Source organism: Corvus hawaiiensis, chromosome 16 (genome assembly GCF_020740725.1).
Source record: "Corvus hawaiiensis isolate bCorHaw1 chromosome 16, bCorHaw1.pri.cur, whole genome shotgun sequence".
Classification (NCBI taxonomy): domain Eukaryota; kingdom Metazoa; phylum Chordata; class Aves; order Passeriformes; family Corvidae; genus Corvus; species Corvus hawaiiensis.
Genome location: NC_063228.1, coordinates 2984400 through 3000299, shown reverse-complemented (window position 1 = coordinate 3000299; position 15900 = coordinate 2984400). Strand labels below are relative to the sequence as shown.

The 15900-nt window shown below is 44.2% G+C and overlaps 1 long non-coding RNA gene across 1 annotated transcript in view; it reads left to right on the top strand.

Annotated features, from left to right (window-relative positions):
• Positions 1–15900, top strand: part of LOC125334059 — a 148347-nt gene that overhangs the window by 100005 nt on the left and 32442 nt on the right. Inside the window, exons 4-7 of the long non-coding RNA XR_007207058.1 lie at positions 11370–11407; positions 13128–13252; positions 13816–13854; positions 14356–14574. This is a non-coding gene — a long non-coding RNA (uncharacterized LOC125334059). The remainder of the gene's footprint in view (positions 1–11369; positions 11408–13127; positions 13253–13815; positions 13855–14355; positions 14575–15900) is intronic.

Below are 15900 nucleotides of genomic sequence, written 5' to 3'. Positions count from 1 at the left end.
TCAGGCATCTCAGCAGACATGAGCATTTCTCCCTCCTTCGTGCTTGCCTGTTGCTGCCCTGCTATGCTGATCACGCTTCTGAAGGCTGACTGTACTTCTCATTTAGTTCGGTGGCAAAAACTCATTAGCACAAAGAGGCTGATTTTTCTTTACCCGTTTGCCTCCTATGTCTTTCAGAGGTTTTTAGCTCAGCCTCCTCTCTTCTTTGTGTCATCACCACTCTCAGAGATCAAGAGAATGACAACTTGGGCTGTGCAGCACTAATAAAGCATCAGTTTTTCTGCTCGGGCTTTTGCCCCAGCCCACGTGCCCAGGAGGGAGGCTGAACACCAGAGCCTCTGCCTGGATAGGAGAAGATGTGCTGGGAAATTTTCAAGACTTTTCCTCTCTGCTACAGGTACTTTCATGCACGCCTGGATCAGCTCTGTTCCTTAATTGAAATCATCCTGTCCTCAGCACGCTTAATCCTCTCCTTCGTGGGAGTCCCTTTCCCTCCCTGAGCTTTCTGCTAGCGTGTTTGCAGCTGAGTGTCACTGTTATGGGAAGTGGCACACGCTGCCTTCCACTTTTTAATACTTCTTTCAACTGAAATAGAAAGCTTTTCCCCATAGGCCTTCCTATTTCTCCCATTTTCTGCATAAATGCTGTATGAAATGCTGGGATCTCCCTCATCTGGACCCAAGTGCTTTGTGATGAGTGATAAAAGATACCTTAAAAATTATCTGTTCTAGTGCAGTGGAAAAGACTTCTGCAGTTTTGCTTTTTTTCCCCTTGCCTGAGACAGTCTCTCCCCATTTTTACTAATCTTGATTTGAAAGTGCTTGAAATTCTGCTTTCAAAAACAAAAATGAAGTCTGAAAAAGAGCACCAGTTCCTCCTGTCTTAAAGGATCCAACTCCCCAGCTTCCCTTGATGATAGTTACTTTATTTGTTTTACCATAATTCCTTGTTCATTCTTGCTATTCTCTTTTTTCTTTTGCTGGGCTATGGTGCAGGACTGCTGTTTCAAGGTTCGCTTACAGTAGCAGCCAGGAAATCATGTTCTCTCCACAACACTCAGAGTTTCCAGCTCTCAAAGGTCATCTGTAGGAAAGTCTGTGTGAGGAAGCACAAGAAAAGGTCTGGAAATGATTATCCAAATCCGTGTAACTGGTTCATGGAGGCCACACAAGAATAGCCATCCCTGTTGGGTTTAAGATGGAGAAGGGAAGAGATCTCCTGGCTCATGGCTTTCCATATTAAGCAAGAAGAGTGTTGTGACAATTAGCAGAAGTACAAACTGAGCTTGTACTTCTCAAATTACTCATTTTCACCAGCTCTGAGGCCCTGATTCAGCAAAGTGACACAGCTGAAGTCACTCTCTCCCAGCAAGTCTCACCAGCCCAGCTAGAGCACAGCTCTAACCCAAGCCTTCCCTTGCTAGCACAATTAGAGAAAATACCCTGATCTCTTTGACTGCTTCTTAAAATAACTTCAAAGGGATTTTTATATGGACAATTTCATGTGGGGAAACACTGCAACCAAACAGCCAGGTGTTTTAAGAGCCTCATCTCAGAGGAGTGGCTGTGTTTGCTGCATTATGATCTTGGTAGAGCCTTTATTGTAATGTTCTAGAGGTCAGGTTGAAAATCCTGATTTGCATCTCAAATCCTTGCTTATAACCCAATAGCAAAGTATTTTTTCAGCAGTTTGCCAGTGCAGTGATTTGTTACTTGACTGTACAGGTACTTAATATGAATAGTTAATACAATTTGAGTGCTGTATTAGGGAAAAAGACATGTCGTTTGTAGAGCAATGTGGTGGAAAATCCTCTCGTAGGAAGGAAATAACTTAGCATTTTTAGTGCTGGATGAGCTAGTCATGTAAAAATGGTATTGGAAACGTAGAAATCTGCCATTCTTTTATGCTATTTCCTTCACAGTCGTTATTTATGCCCCTGTTATCTTAGTCTGCAGTTATTTGTTTAGTAACTGTATGTTAGTAACTGTAGTAGAAAAGGTACCTTTACCTTTATGGACTGTTCAGCTTGGGTCCTGCACAGCATAAAAATAGAGCTTGTCTATTCATACTGTCTTATATCAATAGGCTAAGACATCATGTTTTTGTCCTCCCCACTCATCTTTTACCACGGAAAAATGATAATTAGTCAGAAGACGTAGGGAACAGCACAGTGGAAAGTCCTTATGAGTAAAATATGGAAAAAATGTGACCTTAATAAAGCAAAAAATAAAAGAAGTTGGAAGCCTTAAGCATCCCTTAAATAGTTTGTTTTTACAGCTGCAAAAAGGGTGGAAGAATAGATTGATAGAGGCAAGTTGGACAATGGTTAAACAACATAAAAGAGTGTTCACACATTAACACAGCGTGGGTTTCCTCTCTGGGTTTCAGGTATGAGAGTGTGCATCCCACACAGACGTGGTAAATAACCCAGGGCAGTGGTGGCTGAGGTGTCTCCGTGGGTAGGTCACAACACAAGAGCTAAATGAGCACAACTGCAGCACTTCTGGGCTAACCAGGTGGCCATAAAAACCTGACCTCTTGCTGCTGGGTGTTTGCATTGTTTGTGGCCAAGAGAGGTTGTTTACTCAACAGAGTTAAAAATCTGTGATTGTTGTTACAGCTTTGTTCAGCGAAAATTACAGAGAATTGTTTCCCAAGACTGTGTTAGAGCTGTGTTTGATCACACTGATTGCTGGTGCTTTAACAACCATTGGTATTAACAATTACTCATAGTTGCTGGCACTGTTTGAAAAACTTCTCTTGCCTCACACAATTTGTTGACAAAGAAGGCTGTTCTCTGCTAGATCTCTTGACCTGAAAAGCTCTCCTCTCTTTTTAAGTTTTGTAAGTAAAATTTCAGATGCATGTAAGCAAATGCAAGGAAAAAGGGACAGTGATTTATTTGGGTTTTTTAAAAGTTGAAATTCAAGTGAAGCACATTTTATGTATGAATGTCTCGATAGAGATGGACCAAGATTTCTTTTGTTGTTTTTCAGATAAAGTGAGTTGACATTATAAAATTGCATCTTCACTTTGACAGCAAAACCATATCCTGCCCAAGTCTGGCTATTATGTCAATATGATGATAAGGTTTTCATGTCACTCCATTCTTTGAGAAACAAGTGTCAGCTCACTTTGACTCACCACTGAGTCAAAATACAAGTTCACTTCAAAGGCATCCTGCCAGAGCCCCAGACACAGAGGCTGTGAGTGAAGCACAGTGACCCCGCCATGCTCAGTCAAGCTGTGATTTTACAACAGCAATGACATGCCCGTGTTAGCTGGCAACAGATAATTCCTGAGTATCTGAGCTGTGGCTCTAAGGTGTAATTTAAGGATTTTTTTTTTCATAAGCAAAAAGTATTAACCAGGGATGTTGGCTTCTGTGATTTTAAACAGTTTGTTAAAAAAACCCAACACCTCACAAACATTTGAACTGGCCTTTCTCCCTGATTCTAGTTAAGAGCTCAAATAACTCTCTTGAACAGGACTTTCCCAGGTCAAGTCTCAAGTGAATTCCCCCATTTATACCTCCTCACTCTCCCTGACCCTTTGCCATCACCACCTCCGTGTCAAACTGCCCATCACCCAGCACAGCCACGCTCCTGTTATTGATGCGCTCGGTGGTTTGGGTGCAGTGATACAAAGGGAGCACAACCCCACTGACCCGTGACTGTGTTTTCCAGATCTCACTCTCTCACCAGCCACTGCCTGGTTTCACTTCTGAGAAATTGGATCAGATAAAAGTTCAATTGTTTTGCACTGATTTGCAGCGAAGCAGCGCTGTCAGTTTAATTAAACTCCTAACTCGATGCCTCTGATGAAGGTGCTCGGGAGCAGACAGTGGAAATAAAACAAATGACGGCAGAGTTGTTCCTATCAGGGCTGAGGTGTTCTGCACAAGGGAATGGTGTACAGAGAACATCTCTGCAGCTCACTGAGCCCACAACCTCTGTGATCCAGAGCACAGGGAGCAGGGATATAAACTGGAAAAGGTCACACGTGTTGGGTTGGACCTGTACAAATTACTTTAGAGGGAAACTTTGTCCCATACAAAAGATCAGCTTAGGTTAGAACACAAAGCTAATTTTTCAAAGTTTTTAGTGAATTTCGAGAGCAGAGACCATGTTCTGGCTTGTTGAACCATGTCAGATATAATCTGTAAGGATTTTAAAGAAAAGATTCCTAGAGGCATTTCCTGGATAACAACAAATCTCCCAAGTGGGCTTGAATCGGCAGAAGAGGAATCCACTAAACCCACTAAATTCATGGTTGCTTACTTATTGACCAAAGCCCCTGGGCTGTTTCAGCTCCTGTGTTAGCCTGGGAAGGTGGGGCTGAAGGTGTGAATTTAATTTCTCTGGCAATCCTGTCTCTGTCTCAGGCTTTTCGTGGCTGATGCAAATCTGAGCTATGGGCAGCACAACGGTGAGGGTGACTGAGCACTGGCATGGGCTGCCCGAGGAGGTTTTGGGCTCTCCATCCTTGGAAATATTCAAAAGTCATCTGGCAACAGTCCTGGCCACTGACTCCGGGTGACTGCTTGAGCAGGAGGGATGGACCAGATGACCTCCACAGGTCCCTTCCAACCTCAGTCATCCTAGGGACTGGAGCAGCATCCTCTGCAGAACAGGCTCAGAAATCTCTGTTCACTCCTGTGATGATGAGCTACTCTGTTCACCCCCCATTTCCTGAAGTGCATCTGCTTTTAGGTGGAAAGTCTAGGAAATGAGTGACTATCACGCTGGCAGGTGGATGCTTTGGGGAAGTACAAATGCTGCTCCAAAGGAACAGAGAAGTCTTATTCTGCTTTAACCTCTCCTCTTCTGCCCTGCAGAGAATCAGTGGGGTGTATCCAGCCAATGGGTCACCTCTGTGGATGTCAGAAGAGGGTGAATACTTAGGAATTATTATTTGGTTAATTTTGCATCTTTTCTTCCCTTTGGCCACCTAAAATTCTACTGAGCAGAAGACAGCTTCCCTGGAAATGAGTCATCCTAGCAAACCCTTCTGTGAACATCTTTTGGGCTGGAGTATATGATACAGATAATTTACAGCATTTGCTGCTCAAGACTGTAACTGTTTTTATTGGGCCTTTCAGTCTTGGGCAATACTATGATGCTCTTCCTGGAGGGACAGTAAATAAATCAGATGTTTACCATGATGAATCAAACATTATGACTTTTAAAAGCTTTCTTTTCTGAAAGTATTTGCTGTCTTTGGTTGAAACATATTGTTCATGCCAACACATTTCCTAAGAAGCCTGCAAAAAAACCCAAAGACAAAACAAAGGAGGAAACATATGTTTTAAAATGGGAGAGTGGCTCTTCTGAAAACATTTATATGTCTAAGTCTCCAAATATGAGCAATTTTTTCATTTTATTGAGACAGACTTGCAGCCCAACTAGATTTGACATGAATAGTAAGAAAGACCCTCTGAAATCTGGCACTACAGGAGAAACAACATGTTTGTATCCAAAACATCCAGAGGGGAATTATGCAAAGAGATTAGTCATCACTGGAGCAAAGTCTTAACTTCAAGAGCTGATTTACGCAGGGCCACAGCTCCAACTTCTCTTCCTGTGCGTGTTCCCTTGTGCAACAGGAAAAGGCTTTTGCCACCCTGCAACTGATGCTGGCTGAGACTTGACTCTGATCCAAACCAAAACAAATATTTGTGCATTTGTGAATTGCAACAGCACAGAGCTGACCTGAGGCTGGCCATGAAATACCAGCCCAGGCTGGTAACCAGCAAGACATCGAGCCCTGACTCACGAGCTGAGCTGACCCATCAGCTGTGCCTTCAGCTGGCCACACTCATAACAATATCTGCTTTGCTGGATGGAAGTAAAACAAACACAGCCTGAATGCCTGCATAAACTGAGATGATTCAGGATTGCTCTGTCACAAACCTACTGTGAACTTTCAAATATTGACGGACAGCACCCGTTTCTGGAACACACTAAAAGCTGTAATTATAAAACAGCTTGTGGTTGCAGAGAAAAGTCTAAAATCGTGGTGCAGGGGTATATGGGTGGCTGAGAAATTGAGAAATAATAAGAAAAAATCAAATTAAAGGAACCACAGGCTATGTTAGTTTTAAAATATTCACGGCTTTGAAAGAAATTTGGGAATGGTCAGACTCTTAAAGCAGAGATTACAGAGTCTGCTAGCTTGCCTTTCTGGCAGTAGGTGTTGACAACAAGGGCATAAAGTTGTTCATAATATTAGAAAAATAGGCAAAGCATAATTTAATATGTTCTGTGGCTTCTATTGATTATTTCTGGGCTGGAAAACAGTCCGTAAAGGAGTTAATGCAATTACTACAGAGGCAACTCCACTGTTTGTGCTTTCTGCTGCTGGAACCATTCCTTGTCCCTTGATAGGACAGAGCCGACTCCTGCTCTGTCTGGAAAAGGAGAGTTTCCCATCTGTGTTGCCTCCCACCTCAGTTTAACTCCTGTGAGCTGCTCAGGGAGTTCCCTTCTGCCTCCTGATCCTGGTGGATGGCAGGTTTTGGGCTTCGTGCTTTCTCTTCCCCCTGCTCTGCCTGACCCAGGGAGCAGCCCGGGATGTGCAGGCAGGGATGGCATGGGAGAATCTCTGGGCACTCAGCCACACACAGGGAAGAGCAAAGCAAAACGAGGGGGTGTTCAACATCCTGGGCCATGCAAGGGCTGGAAATGATAGTTCATTAACGAGAGGGAAAGGAAAACAATTTGGTTTTCTGAATCGCCCCTCAGCAGGTGGGAAGGGGTTTCCAGTGGGCACAGACACACTGCTCCCTTGGGAAAGGGCTCTGTGGAGCAAAGAGCTTGTCCCTGCATGCTGGGGGGACAGCACACCTGGGCAAAACGGCTGCAGGAAGAAAAGAGAAAGAAAGTGACATTTAAAAAACCAAAACTGAGAAAGGAAGCTCAAAGAGGAGGAATGATGGCAGTGCTGTCAGGAGCCAGCGACCCAAAGACATCCGTCTTATCCGTGCGAGACGAGGGGATCTGATAACACACAAGGTGATTAAAAGCATTGTCTTTGCACTCTGTCCTGTGTCCTCTAACAGGTGTACGAGAAACCTGCAACTCCTCAGCTGCTGTTTGGGGCTGTCAGCCCAAGGAGCTTTCACTTCCCATTCATTACTGCCTCGGTGAGCTGCCGGGAAGCCACGGAGCACAAAGCAATGCCACTCATGCTGCTGTCGCTCCTATTTTCTGCTCCATGAGCCACAGAGGAGCAAAGCAATGCACGAGGAGGACACAGCAACCAGGCTGTCTGGGCACCTCGTGACAGCTGAGATTTACCCTCCTCTAAGGCAGCTGATGGAAGAGGTTATGGCTGGGTTGCTCTGCGTCGGTACCATTTGGATTTGGAGAATTCACTGTTTGGGGCTCGTGTGTTTTATTGAGTAGCAAAAAAAAAAAAATCCTTGATTTTTCTGCTGTGCTGCACAAACATTTCTGATGAGAGGTGCAGGGCTGGCAGATGCCTGCAGAGTGAGGGAGAGCCTTTCTGCACGTGCTCCAGATGGGATTGGGCTGCCACATGCCTTTCTTGCCTGCATCGCTGCAATTGGCCATTTTGCCTGGTTTTGGAAAACAGCAGGAGATTCCTTTCCCCTGATTAAATGAATAATTAGATCTATTTCAGTATTTACAAGAGACTGCTAAACACTATAATTTCAAGAAAGCCAGGAGAGCCACCTCACTTGGGGTGATGCCACAAGTAGGGTGTTGCCCTGTGGGTGGGAGTGAAGAGCCTGGCTCAGGGCTGTACCTGGGACTTTCTCAGTCTGCTTGAGGGCAGTAAATCAGCTTCTTAAATGTTGTTCTGACTGCTCAAAGTTCAGGCCCAGCCTAAGGTCCTCCATTTGCAAAAGCATCTTGTTTCTGAACATGTCCTTTAGCCAGTCACTGTGTCCTGCCCATGCTGTGGGCAGCTGGGCAGTCCAGGCCAGCACCTGGTACCTTCTAGAAATCGTTTTCCACCTGGCACCTTCATGCTTCAGGGGTGTGCTGCAGCCAGGGCAGTTTCTGTGGAAATTAGTGTGCATCTCTTGGTTTTATGCTGCTTTCTCACAACCCTGTGCTTCTGTGGCTTTTATGTTGCAGCACTGGGCCCCTGCTCCCACCTGTGAGACTGAGCCATGCCTGTGCTTGCAGACTTGTTGCTGCAGTGTGACCTATGGGGCTTGGCTTTGAAGAGGCTTTATTGATTTGTCACTGAGGAGGGGAGTGATAAGCCATCCTTCTGGCTGGCCGAGGTCTCTGTGTCTGTAGCCTCAGCACGGCATCTGCTGCAGTCCCATTTTCTGCAGAGAGGTGAAAGTCAAACGTCTTTCTGAAGAGTCGCAGGGTTTGCAGGCCAAATCTCATAGCTCTTTTCAGCAGGCAGTAAAAACAAAATGTGAGCTCCGTAGGTTTGGGATTTGTTACTTGTCCGTGACTCTGGGCATGGCAGGACCTCGATCTGCACAGGGGGACCTGACACATCACCTTGGGATACCTCAGGGCAGTGGAAATGCAGTCCTTGGGATGTATTTAAGGTGCCCTGCCAAAGGGAAAAAAGTTGAAACATGAGATGTTGTGATTGTATTTTTTTTTTCTTGGACAAAAACTATTTGAGGCAAATTTGTGAAACAGTTTCACACAGGAAAGCTGGTCAAAACTTGGAAAAGAAAACAAAGTAATTTAGTCCTTTTTTTTTTTTTTTCCAGTCCAAAATATCTGATTTTTAAATGTGTCCATGATATTTTTATCATTTTTTTTCCTGGATCAAACAAACCAACAGTGTTTCAGCTTGAGGCTAAGCAAGAAATCTTTGATTAGCCCCAAATGATGGTGTTTTGTTGTTCAGTATTTCATTTTCCTGAGGCCAGCAACACAATCATTTGGCATCAATCAAGAAAAAAATGCTTTCAATTCTTTGCTCATTTGTGGTCTGATAGATCCTCCCTGCTTTCCTACCAGTTTGGTCTGTCACACTGTGGGACCTCCACATTTTCAGGGTTTGTGCCTCCGAGGCTCTAGAACTGGAGAAGCCTGAGGCACCCCTTCCTGTCCTGTCTGATCCCAACACCCACTTTTTTCTAACCATAGTTCCCCTTCCCCCCATCCAGCATGAAGGAATCACACCCAAATACAATAAGAATATTTAACTTTCCATTGCTTCAGGCTGCAGTAATTAAAAAAAAAAAAAAAAATCACTTCTGAGAAGGAATTTATTCCATTGTTATTCAGAATTGGAGTAGTAAAAATAATAATGATCAAAACAAATACTAATAGCCAGACAGGGCCAGTGCCAGGGGCAGGCAAAAATCACTGCCAGGAGCAGCAAAAGAGCTGTGACCCAGCTGTTCTGTGCCCTGGCTAGCAGATGTCTCCTTTGCCTGTGGAGAAGCCCTGGAAAGCTCATGCTGCTGCTTCAGAGAGAAAGAGAAAAGGCTGGGGGGCACCAGTGGCTGCCAGATCCCTCCCAGTCCTCTCACCTTAGGGGGGTCAGAAACTCTCGTGTGAAGCCTTTGAGCTGCTTCCCCTCATGCAGTGTTTTGCACCCAGGAGTTTTATCAACTCCCCTGATAATCCCTAAATCTGAGAACAACAAAACAGGGCATGCCTCAGACTTACATCTTGGAGCATTTTGCAAATAAATTGGAGGGTTTTAATAATTCCCTTTAACACAGGAAGCTGGGTAAAGGAAGGGTTATTTTTCTGACCCAAATGATTCTACCAGGCAAAGCTGACTGCAACGTTAGTCTTCATTTATCGAGCCATGATAGCATCCAGGAGTTGATAGCAGTGTCCATATTCCCATCGTATAGATAAGAAATAGGATAGTCCATCAAAGTGTTTATTTGTACAGCAAGCTAGAAGTGTTACCTATTTTTGAGTGTTACTTATTTTTGGGTGTTGTTTTCGGCGCGGGGGGGAAGGGGAAAGAGTTAATTTATAATAAGTCATGCAAATCCTAATGTGGTCAGCGCAGAACCTCAAACCTGGTGAGCACTCAAAGGTTGTAACCCAAGTGTGTAACCTAGTGCAGGGTTTTTCTTTTTTCTTCTTCCCCCCAGGACACAACAAAATCTCAAGAGATGTCAGACATGGGCAGGGCAAACAGCTGATCTCTATTTGCACTTTGGGTGTAGCTCTCCGTGGGTGGGTTTTTCAAAATGTGTCTAAAATTGCAAAGGAACACAAGTGCAGAAAGCTCCTGGGAGCTGTGCTAAACCACTTCCCTCATCTGGATTGACTTAACAAGATCAAATACATGTGAACAGGATGAGGACTCACAGGTTTCAACAGCTGCTCAGGAAATTCAGGTTAAACATTAGGAAAAACTTTCTAACAGTGAGGGCCGTTGCATATTAATAGAAATTGCTGTGGGAGGTTGTGTACCCAATGCCACTGGAGGCTGTTAAGAACAGGTTAGAAAAACATCTGTCAAGAATGATGTAGGCAGAGTTGGTCTTGGCTTGGGGAAGAATTACGAATTAAAGGAAGCCCCAAGTTCCCTTTCAGCCCAATTTTCTCTGCTTCTGCAGTATTGCATAGTAGTAGTTGACAGATAAATCATAATATTGCAAATTTTTTTTCTTTTTTAAAGTATATACTTTGAGTTCTCTCTTCAGTGTAGCACAAATACAGGTTTCAGTCAGGAAAGGTCCAAAAATAAACAAATCTCAGAATTATTGAACAGGCAAGCAGGAGCAGCACCCTTTTTTTTTTTTCTTTTTTTTTTTTTTAAGGGAATAAATTTTCAACAGGGAAAAAAGAGGAAAAAATGAGGCCCCAAAGAAGATGCATCAACTTGGAGATGATGATAGTTATATTAAGAAAATAAATCTAAAGTGTATCAAAAGTTCATACCTTTGGGGAGAAAAAAGCGGGAAAGAAGAGAAGGAAAAGCACAGATATCATTAGGACAAAACCCTAGAAAAGGAAAAAATCCTAAACAAATTAAATTATACATCTAATGAGCACAAACAGACATCTTCTTTCAAAAGAGATTTAACCCAATTCTTCAAAGAAACAAAACCCAGCAGTAATTAGTAAGTGCTTTTATCTCTTCTGGATTACAGTACCCAATAAAGCTGAATTCCTAGAGGTGATGTTCCTCCTCCCAGAATATGAATCGTTAGAAGATGTTGTGCAAGGCTTTTCCTGCCTCAGCCCAATAGGATGCCACCAAAGTCGGACAGCTTGGGCTGTGCTTATTCTGCATATCAAAAAATCAGCTGTGGCCAGACCCCAAACGCAGAGATGAGAAAAAGAAACTGGGACTTTTCCTTTGATGTTCTTTGAGTTATGAATCAGGCCTTAAAATCCTGCTGGTCTCCTGTGTTTTGACACAATACTAAAGTTTTGTAACTTCTTCAGCAGAGTGAAGCCGGAGGGTAACGAGGGAAGGAAATGTGGTAAGTAATAACATTTATATTCTGTTGCTTTGCTTGGGTGCAAGTGCCCCGGCCACATAAAGCAAAACCAGGCCCCTGTTTAGAAAGTGCACGTTGTGCTATGGCCCAGACAGGTAATTCCATGTCCTCCAGAGTGCAGACCTGTATTTCACATCCCTTGAAAATGCAACTCCAGCACTCTCAGGAAGAGGAGGAGGCAGATCCCTGTCATAACCCCAAGGCCTGGGAAAAGCTCTTATTTACTCTTTGTGGAAATTTCATGCCAGGACTAACCCACAAGTGACTTCTGCTTGCCACTGAGCAGCTTTTTTTGTGACATGAATAAATACTCCATAAATCCCTGATGGAAAACTCATCATGTCTCACACAGAGATGTGCTCAGGCACCAAGTATTTCAATGTGTATTTGACTTTTCTTTCTGCCTTTGAAGTTTCCAGAGCATCCTCTGATCCTGCAAGGGAGATGGGAGGCTGGTGGTCCAGGAGGGATTTGCCCCCAAGTGTGGCCATGGTTTTACCATGCAGAGATGGGCATAGAGGGTGGGAAAGCCCAGCTAAGCTTGTGCTCTCTGCCATCCTTTGGAAAAAAACCCCAGAAAAATGAATCATCACAGAAATATAGGTCAGGGTGGAAAAACACAACTCAGGAAGGTTTTCAAACTACTTCAGAAAAAATGAAGATCAATTCCTGTGCTACTGCCTTTTGACTTTGCAGCCAGGAGACGTGGTACTGGTAACCCAAAATCTGCATGCTGAGCTGAGTGGATGTTAAGCACTCAGATAAAGAGGGGCAGACGTTGCCAAAAATTTTCTCCAGCCAATTCTTTCAGCCCAAACATTCTCATTACTCTTCTATGGATTCAGACGTTTCCCAGTGGGTAGCTTCTCTTCCTTTAGTTCCCATGTTCCAAGAGACAAAGTTAATCTGTCTCCACAGAGGTGCCCAGGCTCTGTGCTGTCAGCAGGGTTCATATCAGTGCTATTAATCATCTGGTAGTTGCTGTTCTTTCATTTCCTTCTGCTAGCTCGTGTTCTCAGCTGTCCTCCTCTGCTCTGAGGCACACATCTCTCTGCCTGACCTGCATGGGCAGCAGCGACAGGCAGCTCCAGGCTCTGTGTGGGAAGGGAGACCTGCTGGTCCTGGGGAGGTTTAGCTGTGCCTGGGATGTGGGGCAGCTCCAGCCACCACAAACTCCTCACCAGGAAATCAGCTCCTGCTGTTGGATGGCATTTCAGAACTGAAAAGTTGTGCCTTGCCCAAGCTCACAGCCGTGTCCCCTTTGCTGCTGTGCCATGTTGCAGCCTCCAGCTGGGGAGCTCAGTGTTCCTGTAAAGCCCAGGAATATGCTCACCTTCCTCACTTTTTTCCTTGCATAAATACATCCTGTATAACTTTAGGTTTGGGGTGTTTTTAATCACACATCCCAGGGTAAGAAGGCGCGTTTATTTTGTCCACCACAGTTATGACACGGTTTCTCTGTAGTCTTTACGTACATCTTCCTCTTTATACTTCTATTTGTCCTTATTATTGGGATAAATCCTTGAGATTAAATGAGATTAAGTCATTTTGAACGATCTTATTCTTATTAGTATTGAGATAAGTCCCTGTCATTAATAACACAGGTAATTATTGGTAATATTGCCACTTGCTGTTTATACACTGTTGTGTGTACACAGTTCTTTCCAAACAGGTAAAAATTATTGCTCTTATTTTATTACAGTAAAATTCACACCTCTTTTCAGGAGGTTTGGCACCATCCAGAAATGCCATAGTTGACAGCAACCTGAGGAGAGGTGGGGTGAGGATGCCCTGGTGGCAACCTGAGCAGCAAAATGGGAAACAGAGGTAAGAACAGCCTGCAGCACACGTAAAACAATGCTCTTTGTGTATTGTAGATGCATCTCTGCAGGGAGGCAGCTTCCAACCAGAGGAGCCCATACATATAACACTTATGTTCTTCACTGTCACAAACTATTTGAGCCATTATTAGGGTTCATTCAGTGCCCCGGGTTGTGCATGGAGGCAGCCAGGATAACCACAGCACTTGGTCCTGCAGTTACTGTGTCTGGTATGGAGTGCTTGTCTCAAGTGCCTGGGATTTTAAAATTTATTTATTTATTTATGTTTCTACTCTATTTAAGCATTGTGGTATCTCTCTGATACCTTTATCGACCAAAGTGGCATTACTTTTGCAACAGGAAAACCCCCCAGGTCTCATTTAACTTTGTCTGAAAAGTAAAATGGGTAAATCAAAAACGTGTACAGAATAAAGGCCATGAAGGCAAAGGCAGAGTGTTGAGGTTTAGTGGCAGGATGTGTCTGTCTGTTGAAGCTACTTTAACTATGCTTCAAAATTAAAAAGTAGAGAGCCTAAAAATAAATTACTAAAAGCCTTTTCTTATCCCTAGGCCACCTTCAGAGAGGCAGGAATTTTGCTCAGACTACAGGTAGGTTCTATGTTGCTGATCTGTGCCAGAAGCTCCCTTGTTCTGAGTCCAAAACTGATCTCAGAAGCTCAGACCAGGCCAGGTTAAGCCTCCCCAAGTCCAGCATTTCTCTGATGAAGCTGAAGTCCTGGTGAGTGGCCACTTCCTGGGCAATGAGATGCTGAGCAGTGGGACCAGGTGCTGCCTCTCTGCCACATTGCCACACTTTTCTGTCGGCTGCAGAAGGCAGCACTCCTGACACTGCTGCAGCACAGAGAATGCTCTCCCCTAATTACCAGGAGCAGCGCTTTAAGAAGTTACAGCTTCCTGGAATGATGTGAAAAACGAACTGTTTAGAGCACAAGTGAGTAATAGACAATTGCAGGCTGGAGCATCTTTAATCACTTTCAATTTTAAGTACACTTTTGAAGAGCGTGACTCATTATTACCTGGCAGATCATGATGAAGTTCTACATTTCTGGTAGCCTAGCTTACAAATGAAAACAAGATTTTTGTCTACAGGGTGTGCTGGTTGGCAGTTTCTTCCCCCAGAATGACCAATGGCCAACATGTTGTCAGCCAAGGTGATATTTCTGCCTGAAACTTTGGAAGGGAAGAAGCCACACCACCTGTCTGGAGTGGAGGGGAGGGATGAACCATGCTCCAGCCACAGGCAGATGCCGTCATCCTGCCCTGCAGCTTCCTGGGAGGAATGTCTGGAGCAGCAGGACATGCACAACCGTGAGTACTGCACTCCAACTGGCCCAAAATACCTGAAGCCATGTTATTATCCCCCTTCTTACTGCGCATCTGCAAATGCCCTAAATTCATTACCAGCATGTTGATGGAAAAGTGTTTTCCTTCTAATCAAAAGATTGCCAAATATGTTTTCCCACTGTATGCTCAAGACATTTCTTGCCATCAAATGGAGTTATTTTCTCCCTGCTCTTGTGGCAGTAGCAGCCTGGAGGGGAAGGGCAGGCACTGGCAGGGCACAGGGATGGGCATCTCACCCCCCCATCCCACATGTCCAGGCATTACACACTGCAGTGACCTCTTGGGGAGCAAAGCGAGAGACAGCAGCCCAAGAATCAGGCAAATTGGATGTTTTTAAATAGGATTTATGCTTCTGGAGCAGAAAAGGACAGTGTTTAAAGGACTCCCTGCACCATCAGGAACCTGGCCACGTATATGATTGGCATTTGCACTGCTAATGAGACCATTTCTATTATAATGAGCTCATTACTATTTTTACTACTATTGTATTTTGCATGTTTCACAAATCATGCAGGGAGCTGTATTGTACTTCTACTTTCTCTTTCTACCTTGGAAACTCTCAGGGCAGTCCCAGTGGCTGCATAACACAGAAGAATTAATTAACCCCTGTGGAGAGACCAAGAGGGAGTGGCTGGTCATAGCAGGAGAAGGAGAGAAAGCAGGGGATGGAGTCATGGCTGGAAACTAATTCAGTGAGGAGTTCCCATGCTGCACTGAAACCCAGTGCCAAGATGTTTTTATGAATGTATCTCCCACTCAGGAATGTCTGTGCAAAATTAGCCTGCTCCTGAGGGAACACTTGGCATATAGATTATGCTCTTTGTCAACGTTTTCTTGCAAATATTGATTTGGATCAGATTTTGTTTCTCTGCTATTTTGCAGTATTTTGCTTTAATAAATTTTGGATATGCTAGAACAAAGACATTTTGGCTTTGTAGTAATGTTCAAGTTTCCAGTGTTGCTCAACTGGTCTGATTCACGTCCCTTGAGATGCTCCTTTCCTTTCTCAAGTTCCAAACATATGTTCAGTAGGACAGGCCCCAGAGACAGGTCTCGCTGGCTTCCAATGATTCTGTTGGCTTGGGTTGCTTTGGCTTCAGCTCCTTACCATCGGTAATTCCAGTTGGCTCCTCAGTAGCCACTGCCTCAGCTCTAACTCTCAGGGAATGGCCAACACCCTGGAAATCATCCCCTGCTAAATTTCAGGCTACTTGGCTTCAACAGTGCACCACAAGATACAACTCAGAGAGAGAGGATTAAAAGGGGCAACTCTGCCCCTTTGGAAGCTTC